The sequence below is a fragment of the Pleurodeles waltl genome, chromosome 2_2 (assembly GCF_031143425.1).
Source record: "Pleurodeles waltl isolate 20211129_DDA chromosome 2_2, aPleWal1.hap1.20221129, whole genome shotgun sequence".
NCBI classification, from domain to species: Eukaryota; Metazoa; Chordata; class Amphibia; order Caudata; family Salamandridae; genus Pleurodeles; species Pleurodeles waltl.
The window spans coordinates 1076971799-1076989295 of NC_090439.1; positions in this window are offsets into that span (position 1 = coordinate 1076971799).

Below are 17497 nucleotides of genomic sequence, written 5' to 3' on the forward strand. Positions count from 1 at the left end.
CCTCGCTCCCACCAGTTCCTCTTGTTTTTCACCTGTCTTTACCTGCTCTCACTTAATAAACGTTCATAATTCCACCTATCTCCAGTTTTTCATCCATGCTACCACAAGGCACCCTTCCATACACATAAATTATTCTGAAGAATATTTATCAAGCCTCCATGCCGCCAGCCATTCCCACATCTTCAAGATGCTTCAGTCAGAGGCCTAAGGCACAATAATGGAGTCCCCCATCCACCTTCTCCAGAGGGGTCTCCTATATCTCACAGATATTAATTGGGCTTGGGCAGAAGGGTTAGGGGCAGTGCTTAATTTGAGCCAGTGGTTTTCAGTGGGGGGCACCAGCACTTATTTTTTGGAACCAGCACTTATTTCCCACATCAAATATTTACTGAGTAAAAGAGTGAAAAACACACACATAGGAAAGACTGAGATAGAGAGAGAGAAACAGCCAACCCGCCGCAAAGAAGGAGGCAAGGAGGCAATAACCTGCAAGAGTGAGAAAAAAGGATTGGAACTGTCTGGTAGTGGATTAAAGACTACCATCCATGGTATCCACTGAGCCAATGTGTAAGTGCACCTGCCGCCAGCTTCTGAACAGATTTTCAGGCACCAGCACTTTTTCCCACAAATTAAGCACTAGTTAGGGGGCTCCTGAAGGGTTTGTCTTCAGTTGGATGCTGGGTGAACAGCAAGCAACCCAATCTAGCTTAACTCATCCAAGACAAAAATACAAATTTGTTGCCCTCCCTCTATTGGGGATTCCATTTGGTGGCCTGCTGATCTCAGCCCTGCGCCTCTACCTGTTTGTATTATCACCATGTTTGTTTGTCCGTAACCCCTTCTATGCCCAGGGTGTAATGGTTACGTTCTCAGCTGCAGCACTGCTGTGCCAAAGATGTAACCATTACGTCCTTAGACCGACCTACGAGGAACGCGCTAGTGCTCCCCCTTGTGGGCCACCCACCCACAGGTCCCCACCGGGGATGGCAATGGAATACCTTCCGCCGCCACCCCTGACCCCCCCTTGGCGATTTGATGATGTCGACACACGCACGGCGCACTCACGTCATCAGAGCAGGAATTAATGAGTGGTATGTTTTGCATGGCTTCCGAAGGGTTTACTTACCGAAAAGCACTTGTAAATGATTGATTTATCAATTATATTTTGGAATTTTATTTTATAAAGTCATTGGTGAATATATATTTTTTTTAACCATTTACTTACCCTCATGCCAAATCCAACCAGTATGCCTGAGATGGAGTGTGCAGTAATGTTTTGGTGTTTATTTTTGCTTTTTACAAGCCATGAATACTCTCTCCGTAGTGAACACCTTGCCATCGCATACTTTTGGAAACTAGTCACTAAGGGAATCATATGTGATGTGTTTTGAGTGGATCCCACAAGGTTTACTTACCTAGAAGCACTTGTAAATGGTTGATTTACATTTGCAGATTGGCAGACTGGAGTGGGACTTCCACCCACGACCAACCAGAGCTCTCAATCGGTGCCCTGTCATAGCTTACCCACCCAGCCAGGCTCAGTCATAGCTTCCTGACCCAGCCAGGACAGACCCAGCCAGAGGCACTGAAGACTCAGAACTGACACTGGGAAGGAGTTTGTGTACCTTTTGGACTACTTGAAGTGTGTTTTTTTTTTTTTTTGTTCACCTCGATCCAAGGGAAAAATCGGAAATCTTGAAATACCAGTTTGCATACCTTTTGGACCATGTGGAGTGTTTTTTTTGTTCACTTCCACCTAAGGGAAAAACCTGAACTCTTACCTGACTTGGAGCTCCATAGCGCTATGTAGAAGAAGTGACTTTGCCCCTTTGAATCAGAAAAACTAAAAATGTCGAAAATATCACTAAAACTGGTGCTGGGAGGCTAGAAAGGGGCCAGAGGCACTGAAGGCTCAGCTCTGACATTGGGGAGGAGTTCGTATACCTTTTGGACCATGTGAAGTGTTCTTTTTGTTCACTTCCATCCAAGGGAAAAACCTGGAATCTTACATGACTTGGAGCTCCATATCCCTGGGTAGAAGGAGTGACTTTGCCCACTTGAACCAGACAAACTCAAAATGATGAAAATATCACTAAAACAAGTGCTGGGAGGCTGGAGAGGCACTGAAGGCTCAGGAACTGATACTGTGAAGGGGTATATATACCTTTTTGGCCACGTGAAGTGTTCTTTTTGTTCACTTCCATCCAAGGGAGAACCTGGAATCTTACTTGACTTGGAGCTCCATAGCCCATGTAGAATGAATACTTTGTCCCCTTAACCCCTTCTGTGCCTAGGGCGTAATGGCTACATCCTCGGCTGCAGCGCTGCTGTCTGGTATGGACACAGCTGAGGGCTTATCGGTGCTCTCCCGGGCTCCTCTTTCAGCTCGGCACCCAGCGGGAAGAGTGGAGGTGCTAGGCCTTCATGCAAGGCTAGATACTGCTCTAGGCAAAAACCAGGTGGGGAGCACAAGAGTCCTCTCTGGTCTGCAGCCACCCTGCCCTGTGTAGTTACTGCCTTCACCATACCGTGAGCTCAGGGTGCTGCCTTTAGGCGGGTGCCTTCCACCTTCCTGGAGCCCGGACATGGGGAGACCAGGAGGCTTAAGCCCAGACTGCCCTACACCCTCTCCCCACTGGCCTGTCAATACAGAACCCCAGGAGAAGACAAAAGTCGGCCCTGGACATCTAAGGGCATCACAGACTTGTTATTGCTCAATCTTGTGTAGCTGAATGCCACTTGTCCCTCTAAGAAGTTGGACGCCGACTGCTGGGGGTCGCATAACTAGTTAGCATGGAGGAGTCTCACTCGTTATCGGAATTAACCATAAAATCACTCCACCAACTAAGAACGGCCTTGCACCACCACCCACAGATTCAAGAAAGAGCTATAAATCTATCAATGCTTTCCGTGTCCGGGCAGGTGAGGTTTCCCGTGTTGAGTCAAATTAAGCCACAGGCTCCACTCCTTGTGGTGCCCTTCTGTCATTTCCTTTAAGTTTCAACTTTTCAACCATACTCCCCCCTGAACCCAAAGACTTTGGGTTCCCAGAAGCTGCTCGGAGGGTCATGGGAATAATATCACCCGATCGCTAGTCGGTATCCTTTATGGTCGGAACTGCGACAGTATCTGATGTTCTTCGAACTTCTGAGTTTTGTTCTTGATTACTGAAAACATTCTTGGCAAATGCTTTAACTTTGGTTCGTCTTGAGCCCGTCCAAGAATTTCACCTCTAGCGGCACACTACAAATGCCCCCAGCCGTCCCTCTTAATTGTGGCCCCAGGTCCGAAAACCAACACAATAGAACCAGAGTCCTATTTCATTATTACTAGCTGAAGTAGTCAGGCAACTAGCCTGCTTTGAACACTCTAATTTTTTCAAAGTAAATGCTTCGGAACCCCAGGACACTCAATCAAGAGCATCAACGGGGCACTGAGAGGCAGGGGCTTGGACAGGCGGTAGCTCATCTCACGGCAAACCACCAGCTCAATCCCAAGATCCAACTACAAGCTTTTTAACTGCAGCAGTTTTAATATACGCTATTGGAGCTGGAATTACCATGGCTGCTATCAGCAGACGTGCCCTCCAATGTATCGTTGTTAGAAAATTTAGGGCCAGATGTATCAAAGAATTTTGCATTCGCAAACAGTGCGAATTGCAAAATTCGGCCGTTTGCGAATGCAAAATCACCTTTCTTTATGTAAGAAAGACATTCGCAGTGCAATTTTAAGGAATCGCTAAAATAGCGATTCCTTAAAATTGCGACCCCATTTAGAGAATCGCAAATTGCGATTCTCTAAATAAGAAATCGCAAATAAGGAATCCTTATTTGCGATTTCTTGAGCACATTTATGAAGCAATTCCTTAATGCGAATTGGGCATTAAGGAATCGCTAATTACCACCATGTGCAAAATTTAAAAATGCATTTAAAATGCATTTTTAAACTGTACATGTAAAGCACACATGCCCTTTTGGCATGTGTGCACCTTACATGTCCCGAAAAAATGTTTGGGGTGCAGCAGAGGGGGCCTTAGGCCTCCAGCACCCTGGGGTTTTGCATTTCCAAAATTGCAATTTCTGGTTCAGAAATCGCACTTTTGGAAATGCAAAAAATTCCGGGATATGGGCCAACAGGCCCATAGCTGCAAATGGGGCCGGTATCGCAATTTGCGATTCGGTAATAGCATTCGCAATTTTTAAGAAATCGCTATTACCAGTTCCTTGGGACCATTGATGCATGATGCATTTATGATGCAGAACTCAGGAGTGCAAGCCTCCATCGATGGCATCCTGAATGACTATGCAGGAAGACACATTGCAAGCCCTGCACTTCATCAACCTCGCCGCTGCATGGCACATCTCCACGCTGGACTTTGCAACTTGATGCTCATGCCACAAGGTACGGTCCAGTGGACTAAACATGGTCCCTGCAGTGCCCGCACTACATCATGGTCAGCCTAAACTTGTGACCTTGTCCTGATCCGGTGTGACCAGAGAACCACATTCAGCACTTTGTGCTTTTAAGCAAAACGTTTTACATCAGCCTTTAAAGGTGCATATCTACACTTCTACTGATTGGATTTTTGATCTCAAATAATTTATTACTTTTTACTCTACTTTTCTAAGTTGGCATGGGACTTTTCTTGTGTTGTGTTTTGACTTTATTACTGTTTATGTGCTGTATTCATACTTTACACATTGACCATAAACTGAGTCTGCCTGATTTTGTGCTAAGCTACCAGAGGGATAAGCTCAGGTTAATTTGGGGTTCACTTTTTGCTTCACGCTGACAAGAATTGTGGTTGCTTCTCAAACTCAACCAGTGACCCATTTTCTCACAGTTGGAAACAGAGCTTCAGATCCTGTAGCTAAAACAAGTCAAAATATTACAAAAATATGTCTATAAGAAGAGCAATGGGATGAATCCTATTCTGGGTTTTAACATCATCATGATGCTGAATTCTTGCATGGATTTTGTTTTCATACCACTAGTTAAGGATTCTGTTTGATTAACCAGACTTTATATTAACATAGAATCAAAACGTTTGAAAAAAGTAATGTATCCATATACTCAACTATACATCTGCCATAGGACTTTATAACATTTTTTGTTATGGTCTGCATTATCTGCACTTTTGTTGCTGGACTAATGATTGATTGCGGCTGCACCAAAGTAGGAAATGTTGTGCCTTCTGTGATTAATTCTGTTCATTAATCTTCTTCAGTCATTTGGATTATAGCTAATGGCACAATGTGTGACTGTACCCCCTCTTTAATTCCATATCCCTTATGATCACTGCTTTGGTCATTTTATTTTCTGAGATAAGAACTTTCAAAGACTGGTGTGTGAGTTGTGCTGCTATGAATTTGCTTGAATTACTCCTTTTTTTAAAGAAAGCTATTTTGGTGTCAGTAATCCCACCTATGCCCTATTTGTACCAACAATGATCAGTTGTCTCCCATCTTTAATATGTCTGAAGTTTATCGTTAGTGCCTTTCTGCTACTGTTTGTCAAACACAAACATTATTTCCTTTTTTCAGTTTTCTAAAAAAGGTTGGCTTTTCCAATTTTCTGAAAATTCCAATCTTTATATTTAAAACTAATTTTCATTTTAGACACATCTCATAATATATTTCAGTTTGACTGTCTTGTGATATTAAAAGATATTCTTTTATTCTCTTTTTATATTGATGAGTTATTTACAGTCTTCTAATATCCAATATTGACATTAAGTAGATTTTCACCCTCTTTTCTAACCATCCATCAAATCCAGCTCCATCAAAACAGGACTATGGTCCTTCATTGTTAGCACAGCTAAGGCTCTGATTCTGAGTGCCCTGGATATAGAGGTGACATTTATTGAACCTGATGAAATCCAAGCTCCCCGGGATTCTGGTGCGGTAAATTGGACCAATTATGAGTTTTTGGGGAACAACATGAAAACGTTGGTGCTAAATGCATGAAAACCTTTTGAGTTCTGGCATGTTTCACCTGTGAACATTTAACAGGGCTTTCCTCATGGATCAGAGATCTCTGGCTTAATCAGTCCCCAAAATGGTTCTGAATACTCTTCTCATACGCATCCTGCTTATCCAACTATCATTCTGAGCAGCTACAGTAAACATGAAATAACACGGACAAGCTCTATGGAGGATAGATAAAGTGACCTTCACACAAAAGGAATACCTTGTTTTTGCAAGTTGGCTTCTCCATCTTTCCTCCAGCCTCTTCCCATATAACCAAACATGACTATTCAGCCCAATCATCATTTATTTAACAAATCATCAGTGTCTTGATGCACAGAAGCATTTCACCAGATGGCATTTTCCAAATATCAGCAACTCCTCCCATGTCCCACAACAGATTCAAAGTCAAACATGCAGCAAGCATTGGCAAAGTCAATAGTTCTCAGTTTAATGTGCAAATGTGTGCTGCTTTAGCATATGAGAGCAAGAAATGTACGGGTTAATCAGCAAGAGCCAACAGAGGGGACTGTAGTTGTAAAGCAGAGCCTCATGCAGGTCAATGAAAGCACTTGAGTGGTGGCAGAAGGATACAACCAAATAGCCAATTGAGAGGTGAACACTTCACTGGGATGAGCCAAGATGTGAATGACAAGCCTTAAAGCCAATGGCTGGAACAGGATGGTCGAAGAAAGCTAATGGAGGAAAGTGGCACAGCCAAAGACAACTTTGTATATTTTAGGCAATAGACTCCTGGATAACTTTTCTGTTAATACCTAGACCCAAAACACAGCAGCAGGACATAGGTGACTGTGAAGCCTCTACCGGACACATCCCCAGCACAGTCTTCAGTGTTTCTCATATCTCTCTACCCCTGGTGATATTTTTGTCTGAGATGTTCATGTTGCACGTTGCTTGGCTACCTTCTCTCCTTCTCCCACGTTCCCATCACTAGTGCTGCTTCTCATTTCTTGAGTCACTTCTGCTTTTTCCGAGTTTACCCCAAACCCTAGAAGAGGCTGTTGTGGAGTCTTTATTGTGCAATGCTTCATGTTTAATAATAACGGAAAGAGAAATGTACATATGATTTTCCCTGTTATCAGTGTAGCCATTCTGATTCAGTATAGGAGCTGCAGTACCTGGACGGGCACTTGCCACTAAGTACTCAAAACTTTGCACTAGAGGAAATAACAACGCGTGCACGGGCACGATTATCTTTCAGGCGGATTGCTCCATATTCTTGTGCAAATCTTGTGCAAAAACACACCCATCCCCGCCTAATATTCGAGCCGCATGTTTATGTATCCGTTGTTACACTATTATGTAAATAGCCAATGATACTGTGCTCCTTGGCGAATCAGTGAGAGCCTCATTCAGTAATTGTGGCAGGCTCAATAATGTTACTTTGGCATTCATTGGCGATCATGTACCATGCAAGGGAATAGGCAGCAGATTTCTGTCGATGGTCCTTAAAAAGCCTGTCCATGGAAATGTGACATATGAACCAACAAACTGGTGGTTATGGTTGGGAAAGTAATCCTGTACACCAGTGGTCATCTCTGATCATTAGTGCTCCGTTTCAGGCAGAGAAATCTATCTGCTGCTGGTAATCCACCTCAGAGACACCTGTCCGCTGGTGGTAATCCACCTCAGAGAAACCTGTCCGCTGCTGGTAATCCACCTCAGAGACACCTGTCCGCTGCTGGTAATCCACCTCAGAGAAACCTGTCCGCTGGTGGTAATCCAGAAACCTGTCCGCTGGTGGTAATCCACCTCAGAGAAACCTGTCCGCTGGTGGTAATCCACCTCAGAGACACCTGTCCGCTGCTGGTAATCCACCTCAGAGAAACCTGTCCGCTGGTGATAATCCACCTCAGAGAAACCTGTCCGCTGGTGGTAATCCACCTCAGAGAAACCTGTCCGCTGGTGGTAATCCATCTCAGGGAAATCTGTTTGCTGGTGGTAATCTATTGCAGGGAAACCTGTCTGCTGGTGGTAATCTGTCTCAGGGAAACATGTCTGCTGTTGTTAATACTTCTCAGGGAAACCTGCCTGTTGATGGTAATCCGCCTCAGGCAAAACATGTCTGCTGTTGGTAATCCATCCAAGGGAAACCTGTCTGCTGTTGTTAATCCTTCTCAGGGAAACCTGTCTGCTGGTGGTAATCCGTCTCAGTGAAACCTGTACTGTTATTAGTCCATCTCAGGGAAACATGTTTACTGTTGTTATTGCTCCTCAGGGAAACCTGTCTCCTGTTAATAATCCTTCTCAGGAAAACTAGTTTTCTGTTATTAATCCGTCTCAGGAAAACGCGTCTGCTGCTGTTAATCCGTCTCAGGGAAACCTGTCTGCTGCTGTTAATCCGTCTCAGGGAAACCTGTCTGCTGTTGGTAATCCGTCCTTTGCTGTCGGAGACCTGCACAAAGTCAAAACTCAAGGGGGAGAAAATGAGGAGACGTCTGGCCCCTCCCCAAACACAGGCACTCATTTTACAAGGTGCATAAATGCATGTGCACATTCCTTTTAGCATAAAAGCAGTTTATCTTGCATAGGAAAACATTTCCTTTACGGATTAGCACATAAGTAACAAGCTCTTCTGTGAAAAATGTTTATGAATTGAGCCTCTGGAATGGGAATGCATACAATAGAGATAAATGACCAAATTAAAAGCTCTACATTTACAATTAACAAGTTTCGCCCACAAAAGCTCTTTTCTGTCGTCACCCTAAAGCATAAAGCAAGATGTATTTAAACAATTGAAGCCAACAGCTCTGGCATTGGCTTCCATCCTTTTGACTTTGTCATTGCTTGTTTTATTTTGTCACAGTTTTTGCGAGCTTTTGCTACTGAGAAAGCTGGTGGACACTCGTCAATAAAAAAAAAAATACATTGACTGCAAGCACATATAGCTTTTCAGTCTAAAAAACACACATTACACACATTACTAGAGTGCCTATCACTGAATTGAACCACTGAATGGATGTCCTCCTTGAGAAAAGCAGAAGGGTGTCACTCACAGTGAAGTTAGCCAATGGCTGAAGTGGTGTGACCTAATGCCTCATGTTGTATGCTTTTGTGGGTGGAAACAAAATGTAAAAGACAGAATAACAGACCAATGGATGAAAGGGGCTGCGAAGGAAAAACCTTATAGGTAAGTAGGAATTGCATATAATTTTAGTAAAATCAAAAGGACTTAGCTAACCCCAGACCTGAAAAGGCAGTAAAAAGATTGACAAGATAGGGATCCAGTAACCTTAAAGTATTCTGCGGCATGCTTTAAAATAGTTTAACAAATTTAAAATTAAATAGTCCATGACGATCACCTCTCATCCAGCTAAACAGCGGGCTTGATTTCATATTGTGGGCCATTTTCTCATGCTAATTGTATACTGGGTTTAGCTCCGGGTTTCCATTTTCTTGTAACTCTGGTGCAAATTTAACTTTCCAAGCAACTTGGAATTTTAAATCCCATTGGAAGGCATCCATTCAATTGAAAATTCCAAAGTGCACGTGTACGTGTTCAGCAGACTCCATGCTTCTGTGGCAGATGCCATTACAACAAGCAGCTACGACAATTTGTCATGTCCTATATGAAGTATGATATCAGGGCAAGTGCCCATTAGTATATGTTAATTTCACCATTAAAAGCAAAGCTTTGAAAAGCACATTCTTGAGATCACGAAAGAAAAGCGCAATATAACTGAATGAATTGCCACTTTGGTGAAAAGCAACCCCTTAGTAGCAGTGAAGGACCCCCCTTCTCCTAATTGATGTCTAACAGGCCTCAGAGACCCAGAAATACTCACAGAGGAGAAGAGATTCTGAGTAATAGCGCTATGATGAATTGTGCTTCTAACACAAGTCACTGCTCATTTCTTTCCGGATATAATCACGCAAACCTCTTATGAAAGGAAATGCGTTAGTGTGCCAAACTGAAAGCAAAACCTGTTAAAGCAGTATTTTATTCAGATTTTTCAAATAACATTATTTTGGGAAGAATTTGGACCACCAAAAATACAATCAATGAATGAAGGTCGCTGTCGGATTCTTCAATATGTTATTACTATCCCTTCCGGAAATAACCTCTTCATTATACTTATGAATGTATAATGGATGCCCCTTGATAGCAATTCTGTCTTTGCTTTGCATCTTGTCCCAGGTATCAAATAACAGTGCTGTGTCCTGAGTAGATGAGGGTTTGCATGTGACGCCAATGTCTTCTATGCTTTGCTGACTGGCTTTATGGAGTCATGACCCACCATGTCTACATTTATTTGTATCTGGCTCCATGTCTATATATATATTTTTTATGTTAGAGTCACTGATTTATGGGGATTGCAGTGCGACCGCCTCGCTCCCACCAGTTCCTCTTGTTTTTCACCTGTCTTTACCTGCTCTCACTTAATAAACGTTCATAATTCCACCTATCTCCAGTTTTTCATCCATGCTACCACAAGGCACCCTTCCATACACATAAATTATTCTGAAGCATATTTATCAAGCCTCCATGCCGCCAGCCATTCCCACATCTTCAAGATGCTTCAGTCAGAGGCCTAAGGCACAATAATGGAGTCCCCCATCCACCTTCTCCAGAGGGGTCTCCTATATCTCACAGATATTAATTGGGCTTGGGCAGAAGGGTTAGGGGCAGTGCTTAATTTGAGCCAGTGGTTTTCAGTGGGGGGCACCAGCACTTATTTTTTGGAACCAGCACTTATTTCCCACATCAAATATTTACTGAGTAAAAGAGTGAAAAACACACACATAGGAAAGACTGAGATAGAGAGAGAGAAACAGCCAACCCGCCGCAAAGAAGGAGGCAAGGAGGCAAGAACCTGCAAGAGTGAGAAAAAAGGATTGGAACTGTCTGGTAGTGGATTAAAGACTACCATCCATGGTATCCACTGAGCCAATGTGTAAGTGCACCTGCCGCCAGCTTCTGAACAGATTTTCAGGCACCAGCACTTTTTCCCACAAATTAAGCACTAGTTAGGGGGCTCCTGAAGGGTTTGTCTTCAGTTGGATGCTGGGTGAACAGCAAGCAACCCAATCTAGCTTAACTCATTCAAGACAAAAATACAAATTTGTTGCCCTCCCTCTATTGGGGATTCCATTTGGTGGCCTGCTGATCTCAGCCCTGCGCCTCTACCTGTTTGTATTATCACCATGTTTGTTTGTCCGTAACCCCTTCTATGCCCAGGGTGTAATGGTTACGTTCTCAGCTGCAGCACTGCTGTGCCAAAGATGTAACCATTACGTCCTTAGACCGACCTACGAGGAACGCGCTAGTGCTCCCCCTTGTGGGCCACCCACCCACAGGTCCCCACCGGGGATGGCAATGGAATACCTTCCGCCGCCACCCCTGACCCCCCCTTGGTGATTTGATGATGTCGACACACGCACGGCGCACTCACGTCATCAGAGCAGGAAATAATGAGTGGTATGTTTTGCATGGCTTCCGAAAGGTTTACTTACCGAAAAGCACTTGTAAATGATTGATTTATCAATTATATTTAGGAATTTTATTTTATAAAGTCATTGGTGAATAAAGTTTTTTTTCAACCATTTACTTACCCTCATGCCAAATCCAACCAGTATGCCTGAGATGGAGTGTGCAGTAATGTTTTGGTGTTTATTTTTGCTTTTTACAAGCCATGAATACTCTCTCCGTAGTGAACACCTTGCCATCGCATACTTTTGGAAACTAGTCACTAAGGGAATCATATGTGATGTGTTTTGAGTGGATCCCACAAGGTTTACTTACCTAGAAGCACTTGTAAATGGTTGATTTACATTTGCAGATTGGCAGACTGGAGTGGGACTTCCACCCACGACCAGCCAGAGCTCTCAATCGGTGCCCTGTCATAGCTTACCCACCCAGCCAGGCTCAGTCATAGCTTCCTGACCCAGCCAGGACAGACCCAGCCAGAGGCACTGAAGACTCAGAACTGACACTGGGAAGGAGTTTGTGTACCTTTTGGACTACTTGAAGTGTGTGTTTTTTTTTTTTTTGTTCACCTCGATCCAAGGGAAAAATCGGAAATCTTGAAATACCAGTTTGCATACCTTTTGGACCATGTGGAGTGTTTTTTTTGTTCACTTCCACCTAAGGGAAAAACCTGAACTCTTACCTGACTTGGAGCTCCATAGCGCTAGGTAGAAGAAGTGACTTTGCCCCTTTGAATCAGAAAAACTAAAAATGTCGAAAATATCACTAAAACTGGTGCTGGGAGGCTAGAAAGGGGCCAGAGGCACTGAAGGCTCAGCTCTGACATTGGGGAGGAGTTCGTATACCTTTTGGACCATGTGAAGTGTTCTTTTTGTTCACTTCCATCCAAGGGAAAAACCTGGAATCTTACATGACTTGGAGCTCCATATCCCTGGGTAGAAGGAGTGACTTTGCCCACTTGAACCAGACAAACTCAAAATGATGAAAATATCACTAAAACAAGTGCTGGGAGGCTGGAGAGGCACTGAAGGCTCAGGAACTGATACTGTGAAGGGGTATATATACCTTTTTGGCCACGTGAAGTGTTCTTTTTGTTCACTTCCATCCAAGGGAGAACCTGGAATCTTACTTGACTTGGAGCTCCATAGCCCATGTAGAATGAATACTTTGTCCCCTTAACCCCTTCTGTGCCTAGGGCGTAATGGCTACATCCTCGGCTGCAGCGCTGCTGTCTGGTATGGACACAGCTGAGGGCTTATCGGTGCTCTCCCGGGCTCCTCTTTCAGCTCGGCACTCAGCGGGAAGAGTGGAGGTGCTAGGATTTCATGCAAGGCTAGATCCTGCTCTAGGCAAAAACCAGGTGGGGAGCACAAGATTCCTCTCTGGTCTGCAGCCACCCTGCCCTGTGTAGTTACTGCCTTCACCATACCGTGAGCTCAGGGTGCTGCCTTTAGGCGGGTGCCTTCCACCTTCCTGGAGCCCGGACATGGGGAGACCAGGAGGCTTAAGCCCAGACTGCCCTACACCCTCTCCCCACTGGCCTGTCAATACAGAACCCCAGGAGAAGACAAAAGTCGGCCCTGGACATCTAAGGGCATCACAGACTTGTTATTGCTCAATCTCGTGTAGCTGAATGCCACTTGTCCCTCTAAGAAGTTGGACGCCGACTGCTGGGGGTCGCATAACTAGTTAGCATGGAGGAGTCTCACTCGTTATCGGAATTAACCATAAAATCACTCCACCAACTAAGAACGGCCTTGCACCACCACCCACAGATTCAAGAAAGAGCTATAAATCTATCAATGCTTTCCGTGTCCGGGCAGGTGAGGTTTCCCGTGTTGAGTCAAATTAAGCCACAGGCTCCACTCCTGGTGGTGCCCTTCTGTCATTTCCTTTAAGTTTCAACTTTTCAACCATACTCCCCCCTGAACCCAAAGACTTTGGGTTCCCAGAAGCTGCTCGGAGGGTCATGGGAATAATATCACCCGATCGCTAGTCGGTATCCTTTATGGTCGGAACTGCGACAGTATCTGATGTTCTTGGAACTTCTGAGTTTTGTTCTTGATTACTGAAAACATTCTTGGCAAATGCTTTCACTTTGGTTCGTCTTGAGCCAGTCCAAGAATTTCACCTCTAGCGGCACACTACAAATGCCCCCAGCCGTCCCTCTTAATTGTGGCCCCAGGTCCGAAAACCAACAAAATAGAACCAGAGTCCTATTTCATTATTACTAGCTGAAGTAGTCAGGCAACTACAAATAAAGAGAAGGGATCGGAGGATTTTATGGTCCAGTGTACACCCTCCAGTCAAACTGATAATATAATATAATACACTGTTCCAAAACTGGTGAGAAGGAAAAGGGAAGAAGTCCTGATAATCAGGAGCACAAGTCCTCACACACCACATTTGGTGTCATGCTTCATCATAGGACAGCTCCTCGTCAGGCCGGCACTGCAATGCCTGACGGGCACCCCCCGAAGGGGGGCTCTTTGCCGGAGATCTTTTAGTTAATGATGAAGCCGCGGAACCTCATGTGGGTCCGAGAAAGAGGAAAGAAAAAGACAAGAAAAGGATAAAATTGGCTCAAAACCCTCACTAAATAATTTATTTATTGTTCGCTGTTGGGAATTGGTCAAGATTAAAAAAGTAGCAAGGGAGTGAAACAAGAGGTAATGCTCAGACACTCGTACAAAAATCAAGATAAAGGAAGACGGTAATTATCCGAAGTCCCTCAGTATAAGGTCAATATACGGTCGACATGTTTCGCGTCTCTCATGGTCCAAAAGGATCCCTTGACGCTTCTTCAGGACCTATTTATTCATTGGACTTCTCCAATTGAAAACAAAGGAAAATTCATCAGCTCCTGCAACCTAACGCTCACAGTCAAGACGTCATTGGTCACTTACTAGAGATAAACCGGGCTGGCTTCCCTTTCCTATTAGTCACCCATCTCTATTTAGAGGAAGTGTTTCATGGGATCACGCAGGCCTGTTGCCCGGTTCACAATGAATTTGTGAGGTTACCGGCGTGCAATGAGACACCTACCCCCGCGGCTGCATTCCCGAATGTTAGTGAGGCAACTAGCCTGCTTTGAACACTCAAATTTTTTCAAAGTAAATGCTTCGGACCCCCAGGACACTCAATCAAGAGCATCAACGTGGCACTGAGAGGCAGGGGCTTGGACAGGCGGTAGCTCATCTCACGGCAAACCACTAGCTCAATCCCAAGATCCAACTAAAAGCTTTTTAACTGCAGCAGTTTTAATATACGCTATTGGAGCTGGAATTACCATGGCTGCTATCAGCAGACGTGCCCTCCAATGTATCGTTGTTAGAAAATTTAGGGCCAGATGTATCAAAGAATTTTGCATTCGCAAACGGTGCGAATTGCAAAATTCGTCCGTTTGCGAATGCAAAATCACCTTTCTTTATGTAAGAAAGACATTCGCAGTGCAATTTTAAGGAATCGCTAAAATAGCGATTCCTTAAAATTGCGACCCCATTTAGAGAATCGCAAATTGCGATTCTCTAAATAAGAAATCGCAAATAAGGAATCCTTATGTTCGATTTCTTGAGCACATGTATGAAGCAATTCCTTAATGCGAATTGGGCATTAAGGAATCGCTAATTACCACCATGTGCAAAATTTAAAAATGCATTTAAAATGCATTTTTAAACTGTACATGTAAAGCACACATGCCCTTTTGGCATGTGTGCACCTTACATGTCCCGAAAAAATGTTTGGGGTGCAGCAGAGGGGGCCTTAGGCCCCCAGCACCCTGGGGTTTTGCATTTCCAAAATTGCAATTTCTGGTTCAGAAATCGCACTTTTGGAAATGCAAAAAATTCCGGGATATGGGCCAACAGGCCCATAGCTGCAAATGGGGCCGGTATCGCAATTTGCGATTCGGTAATAGCATTCGCAATTTTTAAGAAATCGCTATTACCGAATCGCAAATGTGATAAATGGCACTTTGCGAGTCGGAAATAGCGATTTCTTAAAAATCGCTATTTCCGAATCGCAAAGGGCCGTGATGATACATCTGGCCCTTGGAGTTTTAGAGTATACTCATTCCAATTACACGGGCTCAAAAGAGTCCTGTATTGTTACTTTTTGTCACTACCTCCCCAAGTCGGGATGTGGTAGCCGTTTCTCAGGCTCCCTCTCCGCCATCGAACCCTGATTCCCCGTGGTCATCATGGTAGGCACAGAAACTACCATCAAAAGTTGATAGGGCGACATCCAAATGTATCATCACCATCAAGGGGACGTGCGAGCAGCCAAGGGTATCTAGAGTCACCAAAGCAGCCGGGCAAGCCCGGATTGGTCTTGGTTTGATAAATGCATGCATCATGGGAGGTTAGCCTTCATCATCATTTATTAGCTCTAGGATTACCACAGTTATCCAGTGACATATGGAGCGATCAAAGGAACCATAACTGATTGAGTGACCCATTTGCAGTTTCACTATCCTGACCGTGTGTACTTACATGTGCATGGCTTAATCTTTGAGACAAGCATATGCCACTGGCAGGATCAACCAGGTAGCCGCAACTGCTGGATGGGATGGGGGGAGCTGTATGCCTGTCTTGGACCGACCTTCACACCCCACAGAGCGAAGCCTGCTGCAGAGAAGCCCCTGTCTGTGGCTTGCTAGGGAGGACAGGGAGGTCGCACGTATACCAGCGGGTACCAGCCATCTCCACAGGAGGGAAACAGCCAGGCCAAGGTGCAGCCTGAGCAAGACACAGGGGTGCCTGCCTGCCTGGGCCAGCAGAGACACTCCACAGAATAGTCATTCCGAGCTGCTTCAGAAATGCACTGAGTGAAGGAGGGCTACAGCACACAGGTGCCTGGACTGCTAGGTAGTTTGCAGGACCTGGCACCACCCAACCCCTTCACTCTGGTCAGACCGCTGGAGGGGAACAAGCTGCCAGGCTCCTTGGCCTTCACTCTGCCAGGTAAGGGAAGGGCCTCTGTGAACAGCAGGCACCTCGAGTCGGAAGGTCCTTGGTGGGGTGGTAGCTCTTTGCTTGAAACAACAGCCTAGGCTGGCCAAGTAGTCCATCCCCAAACAGACTGAGGGGGTCTTTTTGACCCCAGCGGTCAGCGTTAATATGGAGGAAAGTACTGCCAACAGGCTGGCGGTACTCTCCTCCATATTATTACATTGGCGGTTTGGCTGAAGCCAAACTGCCAATGTACCACACCGACCGCTGGACTGGAGATTTCAATCTCCAGCCCGGCGGCCGTCATTTGCCTGCCTGTGTGATTATGACCCCGCCTACTGCCATGGTTTTCGCGGCATCCTTACTGCCACTAAAACCATGGCGGTAGGCACTATCAGTGACAGGGAATCCTTTCCCTGTCACTGATAATGGTCTTCCCTGCCCCTCTTCCCATCCCCAGGTTTCCCTTTCCCCCTTCCTCTCAAAAACCCCCTTCATACACGCCCCTCCCTTCACACACACACACACGCGCATACACACACCCATTCCAACATTCATCCACCCATGCAAACATCCATTCACACACACATCCGCACACACTTACAGACATACACGCACACATGCATTCACACAACTCAGCATACACGCACTCACACCCCAAACATACACACATACAACACACACCCGCATTCACGCACGCACGCACAGACATACACACACACCCTCAAACACACACACAACACCCTCCTCCCTCTTCGGAACATCCGTCAGGGAGTCCTCTGGTAGGAGACGGGACGGAGCGCTGCTGCCAGCAGCAGCGTACGACAGCAGAAGACTGCCAGGACATATTATTCTCAGCCGGATTTCTGCCTTCCTTCTGGTAGAAATCCGGCTGTGGTCATAATCCGGCAGATGGCTGGTAGCCGTGGCGACGATCTTTTGGCGGCCATCGCCGCAGCGGTAAGCGTTTTTTACCGCCGGGTCTTAATTGACCCCTAAGTGTGCTTAATCAATCAGAGTACAATGCTGGCTGGACCCTCTTCCCCAGTGGGTAGGGGGGAAGCAGGCCACATTGCATGGAGATGTCAGTTTGCTCTCTGGGAACCCAGGTGTAGTGGAGAGACTCATCGGAC